Below are 15,439 nucleotides of genomic sequence, written 5' to 3' on the forward strand. Positions count from 1 at the left end.
GCAAAATCTGCTGTGACCTGGATTCGAATCAGGGTTGCCACGGCCACAACGTGGAGTACTAACCACTATACGATCACAGCTGGATAAGTAGCAGAGGATGGTTTTGATCCATCGACCTCTGGGTTATGGGCCCAGCACGCTTCCGCTGCGCCACTCTGCTGAATGAGTGAATATTAGCTTTCTAGTTTACATCAATTTTACCCTTTTTTAAAATTTACCAACTAAGCAACCCAGTTAAATGTAGAATGTTACACGCAATATAACATATTTTATGTAAACCCCAATGTAATTTTTCAATCGTATTTTGACCTTTTTTTACTCAGTTTATACAACATTATAGTAGTATTCAGAAAACTTATCAACACAAAAGCTATAAATTGGTAGCATTTGAAAATACTGTTATTTGTTGAGATTGTATGTTGTGTTAGTAGTTCAAACAAACTACATAAATACATAACTTTAATGTTTTATAAACACGCAGTTCCACTACTCATGTTTTGATGAAATTATCAATTATATATGTAATAAACCCACTATTGAGATTGCGACAATAAAAATTTGCATCGATTCATGCTGTTGATCATCTGCAACTTTTACCTGAATTGATAAGCATTGATTTGAAAGGCCGTTATCGGACATTGTGTTCGACTCTAGCAACAGAACAGCTTTGCATCACTCAATCCAGTAAAAGCAAAATCTGCTGTGACCTGGATTCGAATCAGGGTTGCCACGGCCACAACGTGGAGTACTAACCACTATACGATCACAGCTGGATAAGTAGCAGAGGATGGTTTCGATCCATCGACCTCTGGGTTATGGGCCCAGCACGCTTCCGCTGCGCCACTCTGCTGAATGAGTCAATATTAGCTTTCTAGTTTACATCAATTTAGCCTTTTATTAAAATTTACCAACTAAGCAACCCAGTTAAATGTAGAGTGTCACACGCAATATAACATATTGATGTAAACCCCAATGTAATTTTTCAATCGTATTTTGACCTTTTTGTTACTCAGTTTATACAACATTATAGTAGTATTCAGAAAACTTATCAACACAAAAGCTATAAATCGGTAGCATTTGAAAATACTGTTATTTGTGTAGATTGTATGTTGTGTTAGTAGTTCAAACAAACTACATAACTTTAATGTTTCATAAACACGCAGTTCCACTATACTCATGTTTTGATTAAATTATCAATTATATATGTAATAAACCCATTCTTGTAATTGCGGCAATAAAAATTTGCATCGATTCATGCTGTTGATCATCTGCAACTTTTACCTGAATTGATAAGCATTGATTTGAAAGGCCGTTATCGGACATTGTGTTCGACTCTAGCAACAGAACAGCTTTGCATCACTCAATCCAGTAAAAGCAAAATCTGCTGTGACCTGGATTCGAATCAGGGTTGAAACGGCCACAACGTGGAGTACTAACCACTATACGATCACAGCTGGATAAGTAGCAGAGGATGGTTTCGATCCATCGACCTCTGGGTTATGGGCCCAGCACGCTTCCGCTGCGCCACTCTGCTGAATGAGTCAATAGTAGCTTTCTAGTTTCCATCAATTTAGCCTTTTATTAAAATTTACCAACTAAGCAACCCAGTTAAATGTAGAGTGTCACACGCAATATAACATATTGATGTAAACCCCAATGTAATTTTTCAATCGTATTTTGACCTTTTTGTTACTCAGTTCATACAACATTATAGTAGTATTCAGAAAACTTATCAACACAAAAGCTATAAATTGGTAGCATTTGAAAATATTGTTATTTGTGTAGATTGTATGTTGTGTTAGTAGTTCAAACAAACTACATAACTTTAATGTTTCATAAACACGCAGTTCCACTATACTCATGTTTTGATTAAATTATCAATTATATATGTAATAAACCCACTATTGAGATTGCGACAATAAAAATTTGCATCGATTCATGCTGTTGATCATCTGCAACTTTTACCTGAATTGATAAGCATTGATTTGAAAGGCCGTTATCGGACATTGTGTTCGACTCTAGCAACAGAACAGCTTTGCATCACTCAATCCAGTAAAAGCAAAATCTGCTGTGACCTGGATTCGAATCAGTGTTGCCACGGCCACAACGTGGAGTACTAACCACTATACGATCACAGCTGGATAAGTAGCAGAGGATGGTTTCGATCCATCGACCTCTGGGTTATGGGCCCAGCACGCTTCCGCTGCGCCACTCTGCTGAATGAGTCAATATTAGCTTTCTAGTTTACATCAATTTAGCCTTTTATTAAAATTTACCAACTAAGCAACCCAGTTAAATGTAGAGTGTCACACGCAATATAACATATTGATGTAAACCGCAATGTAATTTTTCAATCGTATTTTGACTTTTTTGTTACTCAGTCCATACAACATTATAGTAGTATTCAGAAAACTTATCAACACAAAAGCTATAAATTGGTAGCATTTTAAAATACTGTTATTTGTGTAGATTGTATGTTGTGTTAGTAGTTCAAACAAACTACATAACTTTAATGTTTCATAAACACGCAGTTCCACTATACTCATGTTTTGATTAAATTATCAATTATATATGTAATAAACCCATTCTTGAAATTGCGGCAATAAAAATTTGCATCGATTCATGCTGTTGATCATCTGCAACTTTTACCTGAATTGATAAGCATTGATTTGAAAGGCCGTTATCGGACATTGTGTTCGACTCTAGCAACAGAACAGCTTTGCATCACTCAATCCAGTAAAAGCAAAATCTGCTGTGACCTGGATTCGAATCAGTGTTGCCACGGCCACAACGTGGAGTACCAACCACTATACGATCATAGCTGGATAAGTAGCAGAGGATGGTTTCGATCCATCGACCTCTGGGTTATGGGCCCAGCACGCTTCCGCTGCGCCACTCTGCTGAATGAGTCAATATTAGCTTTCTAGTTTACATCAATTTAGCCTTTTATTAAAATTTACCAACTAAGCAACCCAGTTAAATGTAGAGTGTCACACGCAATATAACATATTGATGTAAACCCCAATGTAATTTTTCAATCGTATTTTGACCTTTTTGTTACTCAGTTCATACAACATTATAGTAGTATTCAGAAAACTTATCAACACAAAAGCTATAAATTGGTAGCATTTGAAAATACTGTTATTTGTGTAGATTGTATGTTGTGTTAGTAGTTCAAACAAACTACATAACTTTAATGTTTCATAAACACGCAGTTCCACTACTCATGTGTTGATTAAGTTATCAATTATATATGTAATAAACCCACTATTGAGATTGCGACAATAAAAATTTGCATCGATTCATGCTGTTGATCATCTGCAACTTTTACCTGAATTGATAAGCATTGATTTGAAAGGCCGTTATCGGACATTGTGTTCGACTCTAGCAACAGAACAGCTTTGCATCACTCAATCCAGTAAAAGCAAAATCTGCTGTGACCTGGATTCGAAGCAGGGTTGCCACGGCCACAACGTGGAGTACTAACCACTATACGATCACAGCTGGATAATTAGTAGAAGATGGTTTCGATCCATCGACCTCTGGGTTATGGGCCCAGCACGCTTCCGCTGCGCCACTCTGCTGAATGAGTCAATATTAGCTTTCTAGTTTACTTCAATTTAGCCTTTTATTAAAATTTACCAAATAAGCAACCCAGTTAAATGTAGAGTGTCACACGCAATATAACATATTGATGTAAACCCCAATGTAATTTTTCAATCGTATTTTGACTTTTTTGTTACTCAGTTCATACAACATTATAGTAGTATTCAGAAAACTTATCAACACAAAAGCTATAAATTGGTAGCATTTTAAAATACTGTTATTTGTGTAGATTGTATGTTGTGTTAGTAGTTCAAACAAACTACATAACTTTAATGTTTCATAAACACGCAGTTCCACTACTCTTGTGTTGATTAAGTTATCAATTATATATGTAATAAACCCATTCTTGAAATTGCGGCAATAAAAATTTGCATCGATTCATGCTGTTGATCATCTGCAACTTTTACCTGAATTGATAAGCATTGATTTGAAAGGCCGTTATCGGACATTGTGTTCGACTCTAGCAACAGAACAGCTTTGCATCACTCAATCCAGTAAAAGCAAAATCTGCTGTGACCTGGATTCGAATCAGGGTTGCCACGGCCACAACGTGGAGTACTAACCACTATACGATCACAGCTGGATAAGTAGCAGAGGATGGTTTTGATCCATCGACCTCTGGGTTATGGGCCCAGCACGCTTCCGCTGCGCCACTCTGCTGAATGAGTGAATATTAGCTTTCTAGTTTACATCAATTTTACCCTTTTTTAAAATTTACCAACTAAGCAACCCAGTTAAATGTAGAATGTTACACGCAATATAACATATTTTATGTAAACCCCAATGTAATTTTTCAATCGTATTTTGACCTTTTTTTACTCAGTTTATACAACATTATAGTAGTATTCAGAAAACTTATCAACACAAAAGCTATAAATTGGTAGCATTTGAAAATACTGTTATTTGTTGAGATTGTATGTTGTGTTAGTAGTTCAAACAAACTACATAAATACATAACTTTAATGTTTTATAAACACGCAGTTCCACTACTCATGTTTTGATGAAATTATCAATTATATATGTAATAAACCCACTATTGAGATTGCGACAATAAAAATTTGCATCGATTCATGCTGTTGATCATCTGCAACTTTTACCTGAATTGATAAGCATTGATTTGAAAGGCCGTTATCGGACATTGTGTTCGACTCTAGCAACAGAACAGCTTTGCATCACTCAATCCAGTAAAAGCAAAATCTGCTGTGACCTGGATTCGAATCAGGGTTGCCACGGCCACAACGTGGAGTACTAACCACTATACGATCACAGCTGGATAAGTAGCAGAGGATGGTTTCGATCCATCGACCTCTGGGTTATGGGCCCAGCACGCTTCCGCTGCGCCACTCTGCTGAATGAGTCAATATTAGCTTTCTAGTTTACATCAATTTAGCCTTTTATTAAAATTTACCAACTAAGCAACCCAGTTAAATGTAGAGTGTCACACGCAATATAACATATTGATGTAAACCCCAATGTAATTTTTCAATCGTATTTTGACCTTTTTGTTACTCAGTTTATACAACATTATAGTAGTATTCAGAAAACTTATCAACACAAAAGCTATAAATTGGTAGCATTTGAAAATACTGTTATTTGTGTAGATTGTATGTTGTGTTAGTAGTTCAAACAAACTACATAACTTTAATGTTTCATAAACACGCAGTTCCACTATACTCATGTTTTGATTAAATTATCAATTATATATGTAATAAACCCATTCTTGTAATTGCGGCAATAAAAATTTGCATCGATTCATGCTGTTGATCATCTGCAACTTTTACCTGAATTGATAAGCATTGATTTGAAAGGCCGTTATCGGACATTGTGTTCGACTCTAGCAACAGAACAGCTTTGCATCACTCAATCCAGTAAAAGCAAAATCTGCTGTGACCTGGATTCGAATCAGGGTTGCCACGGCCACAACGTGGAGTACTAACCACTATACGATCACAGCTGGATAAGTAGCAGAGGATTGTTTCGATCCATCGACCTCTGGGTTATGGGCCCAGCACGCTTCCGCTGCGCCACTCTGCTGAATGAGTCAATATTAGCTTTCTAGTTTCCATCAATTTAGCCTTTTATTAAAATTTACCAACTAAGCAACCCAGTTAAATGTAGAGTGTCACACGCAATATAACATATTGATGTAAACCCCAATGTAATTTTTCAATCGTATTTTGACCTTTTTGTTACTCAGTTCATACAACATTATAGTAGTATTCAGAAAACTTATCAACACAAAAGCTATAAATTGGTAGCATTTGAAAATATTGTTATTTGTGTAGATTGTATGTTGTGTTAGTAGTTCAAACAAACTACATAACTTTAATGTTTCATAAACACGCAGTTCCACTATACTCATGTTTTGATTAAATTATCAATTATATATGTAATAAACCCACTATTGAGATTGCGACAATAAAAATTTGCATCGATTCATGCTGTTGATCATCTGCAACTTTTACCTGAATTGATAAGCATTGATTTGAAAGGCCGTTATCGGACATTGTGTTCGACTCTAGCAACAGAACAGCTTTGCATCACTCAATCCAGTAAAAGCAAAATCTGCTGTGACCTGGATTCGAATCAGGGTTGCCACGGCCACAACGTGGAGTACTAACCACTATACGATCACAGCTGGATAAGTAGCAGAGGATGGTTTCGATCCATCGACCTCTGGGTTATGGGCCCAGCACGCTTCCGCTGCGCCACTCTGCTGAATGAGTCAATATTAGCTTTCTAGTTTACATCAATTTAGCCTTTTATTAAAATTTACCAACTAAGCAACCCAGTTAAATGTAGAGTGTCACACGCAATATAACATATTGATGTAAACTGCAATGTAATTTTTCAATCGTATTTTGACTTTTTTGTTACTCAGTTCATACAACATTATAGTAGTATTCAGAAAACTTATCAACACAAAAGCTATAAATTGGTAGCATTTGAAAATACTGTTATTTGTGTAGATTGTATGTTGTGTTAGTAGTTCAAACAAACTACATAACTTTAATGTTTCATAAACACGCAGTTCCACTATACTCATGTTTTGATTAAATTATCAATTATATATGTAATAAACCCATTCTTGAAATTGCGGCAATAAAAATTTGCATCGATTCATGCTGTTGATCATCTGCAACTTTTACCTGAATTGATAAGCATTGATTTGAAAGGCCGTTATCGGACATTGTGTTCGACTCTAGCAACAGAACAGCTTTGCATCACTCAATCCAGTAAAAGCAAAATCTGCTGTGACCTGGATTCGAATCAGTGTTGCCACGGCCACAACGTGGAGTACCAACCACTATACGATCATAGCTGGATAAGTAGCAGAGGATGGTTTCGATCCATCGACCTCTGGGTTATGGGCCCAGCACGCTTCCGCTGCGCCACTCTGCTGAATGAGTCAATATTAGCTTTCTAGTTTACATCAATTTAGCCTTTTATTAAAATTTACCAACTAAGCAACCCAGTTAAATGTAGAGTGTCACACGCAATATAACATATTGATGTAAACCCCAATGTAATTTTTCAATCGTATTTTGACCTTTTTGTTACTCAGTTCATACAACATTATAGTAGTATTCAGAAAACTTATCAACACAAAAGCTATAAATTGGTAGCATTTGAAAATACTGTTATTTGTGTAGATTGTATGTTGTGTTAGTAGTTCAAACAAACTACATAACTTTAATGTTTCATAAACACGCAGTTCCACTACTCATGTGTTGATTAAGTTATCAATTATATATGTAATAAACCCACTATTGAGATTGCGACAATAAAAATTTGCATCGATTCATGCTGTTGATCATCTGCAACTTTTACCTGAATTGATAAGCATTGATTTGAAAGGCCGTTATCGGACATTGTGTTCGACTCTAGCAACAGAACAGCTTTGCATCACTCAATCCAGTAAAAGCAAAATCTGCTGTGACCTGGATTCGAAGCAGGGTTGCCACGGCCACAACGTGGAGTACTAACCACTATACGATCACAGCTGGATAATTAGTAGAAGATGGTTTCGATCCATCGACCTCTGGGTTATGGGCCCAGCACGCTTCCGCTGCGCCACTCTGCTGAATGAGTCAATATTAGCTTTCTAGTTTACTTCAATTTAGCCTTTTATTAAAATTTACCAAATAAGCAACCCAGTTAAATGTAGAGTGTCACACGCAATATAACATATTGATGTAAACCGCAATGTAATTTTTCAATCGTATTTTGACTTTTTTGTTACTCAGTTCATACAACATTATAGTAGTATTCAGAAAACTTATCAACACAAAAGCTATAAATTGGTAGCATTTTAAAATACTGTTATTTGTGTAGATTGTATGTTGTGTTAGTAGTTCAAACAAACTACATAACTTTAATGTTTCATAAACACGCAGTTCCACTACTCTTGTGTTGATTAAGTTATCAATTATATATGTAATAAACCCATTCTTGAAATTGCGGCAATAAAAATTTGCATCGATTCATGCTGTTGATCATCTGCAACTTTTACCTGAATTGATAAGCATTGATTTGAAAGGCCGTTATCGGACATTGTGTTCGACTCTAGCAACAGAACAGCTTTGCATCACTCAATCCAGTAAAAGCAAAATCTGCTGTGACCTGGATTCGAAGCAGGGTTGCCACGGCCACAACGTGGAGTACTAACCACTATACGATCACAGCTGGATAAGTAGCAGAGGATGGTTTTGATCCATCGACCTCTGGGTTATGGGCCCAGCACGCTTCCGCTGCGCCACTCTGCTGAATGAGTGAATATTAGCTTTCTAGTTTACATCAATTTTACCCTTTTTTAAAATTTACCAACTAAGCAACCCAGTTAAATGTAGAATGTTACACGCAATATAACATATTTTATGTAAACCCCAATGTAATTTTTCAATCGTATTTTGACCTTTTTTTACTCAGTTTATACAACATTATAGTAGTATTCAGAAAACTTATCAACACAAAAGCTATAAATTGGTAGCATTTGAAAATACTGTTATTTGTTGAGATTGTATGTTGTGTTAGTAGTTCAAACAAACTACATAAATACATAACTTTAATGTTTTATAAACACGCAGTTCCACTACTCATGTTTTGATGAAATTATCAATTATATATGTAATAAACCCACTATTGAGATTGCGACAATAAAAATTTGCATCGATTCATGCTGTTGATCATCTGCAACTTTTACCTGAATTGATAAGCATTGATTTGAAAGGCCGTTATCGGACATTGTGTTCGACTCTAGCAACAGAACAGCTTTGCATCACTCAATCCAGTAAAAGCAAAATCTGCTGTGACCTGGATTCGAATCAGGGTTACCACGGCCACAACGTGGAGTACTAACCACTATACGATCACAGCTGGATAAGTAGCAGAGGATGGTTTCGATCCATCGACCTCTGGGTTATGGGCCCAGCACGCTTCCGCTGCGCCACTCTGCTGAATGAGTCAATATTAGCTTTCTAGTTTACATCAATTTAGCCTTTTATTAAAATTTACCAACTAAGCAACCCAGTTAAATGTAGAGTGTCACACGCAATATAACATATTGATGTAAACCCCAATGTAATTTTTCAATCGTATTTTGACCTTTTTGTTACTCAGTTTATACAACATTATAGTAGTATTCAGAAAACTTATCAACACAAAAGCTATAAATCGGTAGCATTTGAAAATACTGTTATTTGTGTAGATTGTATGTTGTGTTAGTAGTTCAAACAAACTACATAACTTTAATGTTTCATAAACACGCAGTTCCACTATACTCATGTTTTGATTAAATTATCAATTATATATGTAATAAACCCATTCTTGTAATTGCGGCAATAAAAATTTGCATCGATTCATGCTGTTGATCATCTGCAACTTTTACCTGAATTGATAAGCATTGATTTGAAAGGCCGTTATCGGACATTGTGTTCGACTCTAGCAACAGAACAGCTTTGCATCACTCAATCCAGTAAAAGCAAAATCTGCTGTGACCTGGATTCGAATCAGGGTTGCCACGGCCACAACGTGGAGTACTAACCACTATACGATCACAGCTGGATAAGTAGCAGAGGATTGTTTCGATCCATCGACCTCTGGGTTATGGGCCCAGCACGCTTCCGCTGCGCCACTCTGCTGAATGAGTCAATATTAGCTTTCTAGTTTCCATCAATTTAGCCTTTTATTAAAATTTACCAACTAAGCAACCCAGTTAAATGTAGAGTGTCACACGCAATATAACATATTGATGTAAACCCCAATGTAATTTTTCAATCGTATTTTGACCTTTTTGTTACTCAGTTCATACAACATTATAGTAGTATTCAGAAAACTTATCAACACAAAAGCTATAAATTGGTAGCATTTGAAAATATTGTTATTTGTGTAGATTGTATGTTGTGTTAGTAGTTCAAACAAACTACATAACTTTAATGTTTCATAAACACGCAGTTCCACTATACTCATGTTTTGATTAAATTATCAATTATATATGTAATAAACCCACAATTGAGATTGCGACAATAAAAATTTGCATCGATTCATGCTGTTGATCATCTGCAACTTTTACCTGAATTGATAAGCATTGATTTGAAAGGCCGTTATCGGACATTGTGTTCGACTCTAGCAACAGAACAGCTTTGCATCACTCAATCCAGTAAAAGCAAAATCTGCTGTGACCTGGATTCGAATCAGGGTTGCCACGGCCACAACGTGGAGTACTAACCACTATACGATCACAGCTGGATAAGTAGCAGAGGATGGTTTCGATCCATCGACCTCTGGGTTATGGGCCCAGCACGCTTCCGCTGCGCCACTCTGCTGAATGAGTCAATATTAGCTTTCTAGTTTACATCAATTTAGCCTTTTATTAAAATTTACCAAATAAGCAACCCAGTTAAATGTAGAGTGTCACACGCAATATAACATATTGATGTAAACCGCAATGTAATTTTTCAATCGTATTTTGACTTTTTTGTTACTCAGTTCATACAACATTATAGTAGTATTCAGAAAACTTATCAACACAAAAGCTATAAATTGGTAGCATTTTAAAATACTGTTATTTGTGTAGATTGTATGTTGTGTTAGTAGTTCAAACAAACTACATAACTTTAATGTTTCATAAACACGCAGTTCCACTATACTCATGTTTTGATTAAATTATCAATTATATATGTAATAAACCCATTCTTGAAATTGCGGCAATAAAAATTTGCATCGATTCATGCTGTTGATCATCTGCAACTTTTACCTGAATTGATAAGCATTGATTTGAAAGGCCGTTATCGGACATTGTGTTCGACTCTAGCAACAGAACAGCTTTGCATCACTCAATCCAGTAAAAGCAAAATCTGCTGTGACCTGGATTCGAATCAGTGTTGCCACGGCCACAACGTGGAGTACTAACCACTATACGATCACAGCTGGATAAGTAGCAGAGGATGGTTTCGATCAATCGACCTCTGGGTTATGGGCCCAGCACGCTTCCGCTGCGCCACTCTGCTGAATGAGTCAATATTAGCTTTCTAGTTTACATCAATTTAGCCTTTTATTAAAATTTACCAACTAAGCAACCCAGTTAAATGTAGAGTGTCACACGCAATATAACATATTGATGTAAACCCCAATGTAATTTTTCAATCGTATTTTGACCTTTTTGTTACTCAGTTCATACAACATTATAGTAGTATTCAGAAAACTTATCAACACAAAAGCTATAAATTGGTAGCATTTGAAAATACTGTTATTTGTGTAGATTGTATGTTGTGTTAGTAGTTCAAACAAACTACATAACTTTAATGTTTCATAAACATGCAGTTCCACTACTCATGTGTTGATTAAGTTATCAATTATATATGTAATAAACCCACTATTGAGATTGCGACAATAAAAATTTGCATCGATTCATGCTGTTGATCATCTGCAATTTTTACCTGAATTGATAAGCATTGATTTGAAAGGCCGTTATCGGACATTGTGTTCGACTCTAGCAACAGAACAGCTTTGCATCACTCAATCCAGTAAAAGCAAAATCTGCTGTGACCTGGATTCGAATCAGGGTTGCCACGGCCACAACGTGGAGTACTAACCACTATACGATCACAGCTGGATAATTAGCAGAAGATGGTTTCGATCCATCGACCTCTGGGTTATGGGCCCAGCACGCTTCCGCTGCGCCACTCTGCTGAATGAGTCAATATTAGCTTTCTAGTTTACATCAATTTTGCCTTTTATTAAAATTTACCAACTAAGCAACCCAGTTAAATGTAGAGTGTCACACGCAATATAACATATTGATGTAAACCCCAATGTAACTTTTCAATCGTATTTTGACCTTTTTGTTACTCAGTTCATACAACATTATAGTAGTATTCAGAAAACTTATCAACACAAAAGCTATAAATTGGTAGCATTTTAAAATACTGTTATTTGTGTAGATTGTATGTTGTGTTAGTAGTTCAAACAAACTACATAACTTTAATGTTTCATAAACACGCAGTTCCACTATACTCATGTTTTGATTAAATTATCAATTATATATGTAATAAACCCATTGTTGAAATTGCGGCAATAAAAATTTGCATCGATTCATGCTGTTGATCATCTGCAACTTTTACCTGAATTGATAAGCATTGATTTGAAAGGCCGTTATCGGACATTGTGTTCGACTCTAGCAACAGAACAGCTTTGCATCACTCAATCCAGTAAAAGCAAAATCTGCTGTGACCTGGATTCGAAGCAGGGTTGCCACGGCCACAACGTGGAGTACTAACCACTATACGATCACAGCTGGATAAGTAGCAGAGGATGGTTTTGATCCATCGACCTCTGGGTTATGGGCCCAGCACGCTTCCGCTGCGCCACTCTGCTGAATGAGTGAATATTAGCTTTCTAGTTTACATCAATTTTACCCTTTTTTAAAATTTACCAACTAAGCAACCCAGTTAAATGTAGAATGTTACACGCAATATAACATATTTTATGTAAACCCCAATGTAATTTTTCAATCGTATTTTGACCTTTTTTTACTCAGTTTATACAACATTATAGTAGTATTCAGAAAACTTATCAACACAAAAGCTATAAATTGGTAGCATTTGAAAATACTGTTATTTGTTGAGATTGTATGTTGTGTTAGTAGTTCAAACAAACTACATAAATACATAACTTTAATGTTTTATAAACACGCAGTTCCACTACTCATGTTTTGATGAAATTATCAATTATATATGTAATAAACCCACTATTGAGATTGCGACAATAAAAATTTGCATCGATTCATGCTGTTGATCATCTGCAACTTTTACCTGAATTGATAAGCATTGATTTGAAAGGCCGTTATCGGACATTGTGTTCGACTCTAGCAACAGAACAGCTTTGCATCACTCAATCCAGTAAAAGCAAAATCTGCTGTGACCTGGATTCGAATCAGGGTTACCACGGCCACAACGTGGAGTACTAACCACTATACGATCACAGCTGGATAAGTAGCAGAGGATGGTTTCGATCCATCGACCTCTGGGTTATGGGCCCAGCACGCTTCCGCTGCGCCACTCTGCTGAATGAGTCAATATTAGCTTTCTAGTTTACATCAATTTAGCCTTTTATTAAAATTTACCAACTAAGCAACCCAGTTAAATGTAGAGTGTCACACGCAATATAACATATTGATGTAAACCCCAATGTAATTTTTCAATCGTATTTTGACCTTTTTGTTACTCAGTTTATACAACATTATAGTAGTATTCAGAAAACTTATCAACACAAAAGCTATAAATCGGTAGCATTTGAAAATACTGTTATTTGTGTAGATTGTATGTTGTGTTAGTAGTTCAAACAAACTACATAACTTTAATGTTTCATAAACACGCAGTTCCACTATACTCATGTTTTGATTAAATTATCAATTATATATGTAATAAACCCATTCTTGTAATTGCGGCAATAAAAATTTGCATCGATTCATGCTGTTGATCATCTGCAACTTTTACCTGAATTGATAAGCATTGATTTGAAAGGCCGTTATCGGACATTGTGTTCGACTCTAGCAACAGAACAGCTTTGCATCACTCAATCCAGTAAAAGCAAAATCTGCTGTGACCTGGATTCGAATCAGGGTTGCCACGGCCACAACGTGGAGTACTAACCACTATACGATCACAGCTGGATAAGTAGCAGAGGATTGTTTCGATCCATCGACCTCTGGGTTATGGGCCCAGCACGCTTCCGCTGCGCCACTCTGCTGAATGAGTCAATATTAGCTTTCTAGTTTCCATCAATTTAGCCTTTTATTAAAATTTACCAACTAAGCAACCCAGTTAAATGTAGAGTGTCACACGCAATATAACATATTGATGTAAACCCCAATGTAATTTTTCAATCGTATTTTGACCTTTTTGTTACTCAGTTCATACAACATTATAGTAGTATTCAGAAAACTTATCAACACAAAAGCTATAAATTGGTAGCATTTGAAAATATTGTTATTTGTGTAGATTGTATGTTGTGTTAGTAGTTCAAACAAACTACATAACTTTAATGTTTCATAAACACGCAGTTCCACTATACTCATGTTTTGATTAAATTATCAATTATATATGTAATAAACCCACAATTGAGATTGCGACAATAAAAATTTGCATCGATTCATGCTGTTGATCATCTGCAACTTTTACCTGAATTGATAAGCATTGATTTGAAAGGCCGTTATCGGACATTGTGTTCGACTCTAGCAACAGAACAGCTTTGCATCACTCAATCCAGTAAAAGCAAAATCTGCTGTGACCTGGATTCGAATCTGGGTTGCCACGGCCACAACGTGGAGTACTAACCACTATACGATCACAGCTGGATAAGTAGCAGAGGATGGTTTCGATCCATCGACCTCTGGGTTATGGGCCCAGCACGCTTCCGCTGCGCCACTCTGCTGAATGAGTCAATATTAGCTTTCTAGTTTACATCAATTTAGCCTTTTATTAAAATTTACCAAATAAGCAACCCAGTTAAATGTAGAGTGTCACACGCAATATAACATATTGATGTAAACCGCAATGTAATTTTTCAATCGTATTTTGACTTTTTTGTTACTCAGTTCATACAACATTATAGTAGTATTCAGAAAACTTATCAACACAAAAGCTATAAATTGGTAGCATTTTAAAATACTGTTATTTGTGTAGATTGTATGTTGTGTTAGTAGTTCAAACAAACTACATAACTTTAATGTTTCATAAACACGCAGTTCCACTATACTCATGTTTTGATTAAATTATCAATTATATATGTAATAAACCCATTCTTGAAATTGCGGCAATAAAAATTTGCATCGATTCATGCTGTTGATCATCTGCAACTTTTACCTGAATTGATAAGCATTGATTTGAAAGGCCGTTATCGGACATTGTGTTCGACTCTAGCAACAGAACAGCTTTGCATCACTCAATCCAGTAAAAGCAAAATCTGCTGTGACCTGGATTCGAATCAGTGTTGCCACGGCCACAACGTGGAGTACTAACCACTATACGATCACAGCTGGATAAGTAGCAGAGGATGGTTTCGATCAATCGACCTCTGGGTTATGGGCCCAGCACGCTTCCGCTGCGCCACTCTGCTGAATGAGTCAATATTAGCTTTCTAGTTTACATCAATTTAGCCTTTTATTAAAATTTACCAACTAAGCAACCCAGTTAAATGTAGAGTGTCACACGCAATATAACATATTGATGTAAACCCCAATGTAATTTTTCAATCGTATTTTGACCTTTTTGTTACTCAGTTCATACAACATTATAGTAGTATTCAGAAAACTTATCAACACAAAAGCTATAAA

The 15,439-nt window shown here is 36.0% G+C and overlaps 11 non-coding genes across 11 annotated transcripts; all 11 read right to left on the minus strand.

The window, feature by feature from the left end:
* Positions 1-778: 778 nt before the first annotated feature.
* Positions 779-850, minus strand: Trnam-cau (transfer RNA methionine (anticodon CAU)). The gene has a single exon. It is a non-coding gene; the product is annotated as a tRNA-Met (tRNA).
* A 612-nt stretch (positions 851-1,462) lies between these two features.
* Trnam-cau (transfer RNA methionine (anticodon CAU)) lies at positions 1,463-1,534 on the minus strand. Its single transcript has one exon. It is a non-coding gene; the product is annotated as a tRNA-Met (tRNA).
* A 612-nt stretch (positions 1,535-2,146) lies between these two features.
* On the minus strand, positions 2,147-2,218 carry Trnam-cau (transfer RNA methionine (anticodon CAU)). The gene has a single exon. It is a non-coding gene; the product is annotated as a tRNA-Met (tRNA).
* A 612-nt stretch (positions 2,219-2,830) lies between these two features.
* Trnam-cau (transfer RNA methionine (anticodon CAU)) lies at positions 2,831-2,902 on the minus strand. The gene has a single exon. It is a non-coding gene; the product is annotated as a tRNA-Met (tRNA).
* Positions 2,903-4,884: 1,982 nt separating this feature from the next.
* Trnam-cau (transfer RNA methionine (anticodon CAU)) lies at positions 4,885-4,956 on the minus strand. Its single transcript has one exon. It is a non-coding gene; the product is annotated as a tRNA-Met (tRNA).
* Positions 4,957-6,252: 1,296 nt separating this feature from the next.
* On the minus strand, positions 6,253-6,324 carry Trnam-cau (transfer RNA methionine (anticodon CAU)). Its single transcript has one exon. It is a non-coding gene; the product is annotated as a tRNA-Met (tRNA).
* A 612-nt stretch (positions 6,325-6,936) lies between these two features.
* On the minus strand, positions 6,937-7,008 carry Trnam-cau (transfer RNA methionine (anticodon CAU)). Its single transcript has one exon. It is a non-coding gene; the product is annotated as a tRNA-Met (tRNA).
* Positions 7,009-8,990: 1,982 nt separating this feature from the next.
* Trnam-cau (transfer RNA methionine (anticodon CAU)) lies at positions 8,991-9,062 on the minus strand. Its single transcript has one exon. It is a non-coding gene; the product is annotated as a tRNA-Met (tRNA).
* Positions 9,063-10,358: 1,296 nt separating this feature from the next.
* Trnam-cau (transfer RNA methionine (anticodon CAU)) lies at positions 10,359-10,430 on the minus strand. The gene has a single exon. It is a non-coding gene; the product is annotated as a tRNA-Met (tRNA).
* A 2,668-nt stretch (positions 10,431-13,098) lies between these two features.
* On the minus strand, positions 13,099-13,170 carry Trnam-cau (transfer RNA methionine (anticodon CAU)). The gene has a single exon. It is a non-coding gene; the product is annotated as a tRNA-Met (tRNA).
* A 1,296-nt stretch (positions 13,171-14,466) lies between these two features.
* On the minus strand, positions 14,467-14,538 carry Trnam-cau (transfer RNA methionine (anticodon CAU)). The gene has a single exon. It is a non-coding gene; the product is annotated as a tRNA-Met (tRNA).
* Between the last annotated feature and the right edge of the window lie 901 nt (positions 14,539-15,439).

The sequence above is a fragment of the Clavelina lepadiformis genome, chromosome 9 (assembly GCF_947623445.1).
Source record: "Clavelina lepadiformis chromosome 9, kaClaLepa1.1, whole genome shotgun sequence".
NCBI lineage: Eukaryota > Metazoa > Chordata > Ascidiacea > Aplousobranchia > Clavelinidae > Clavelina > Clavelina lepadiformis.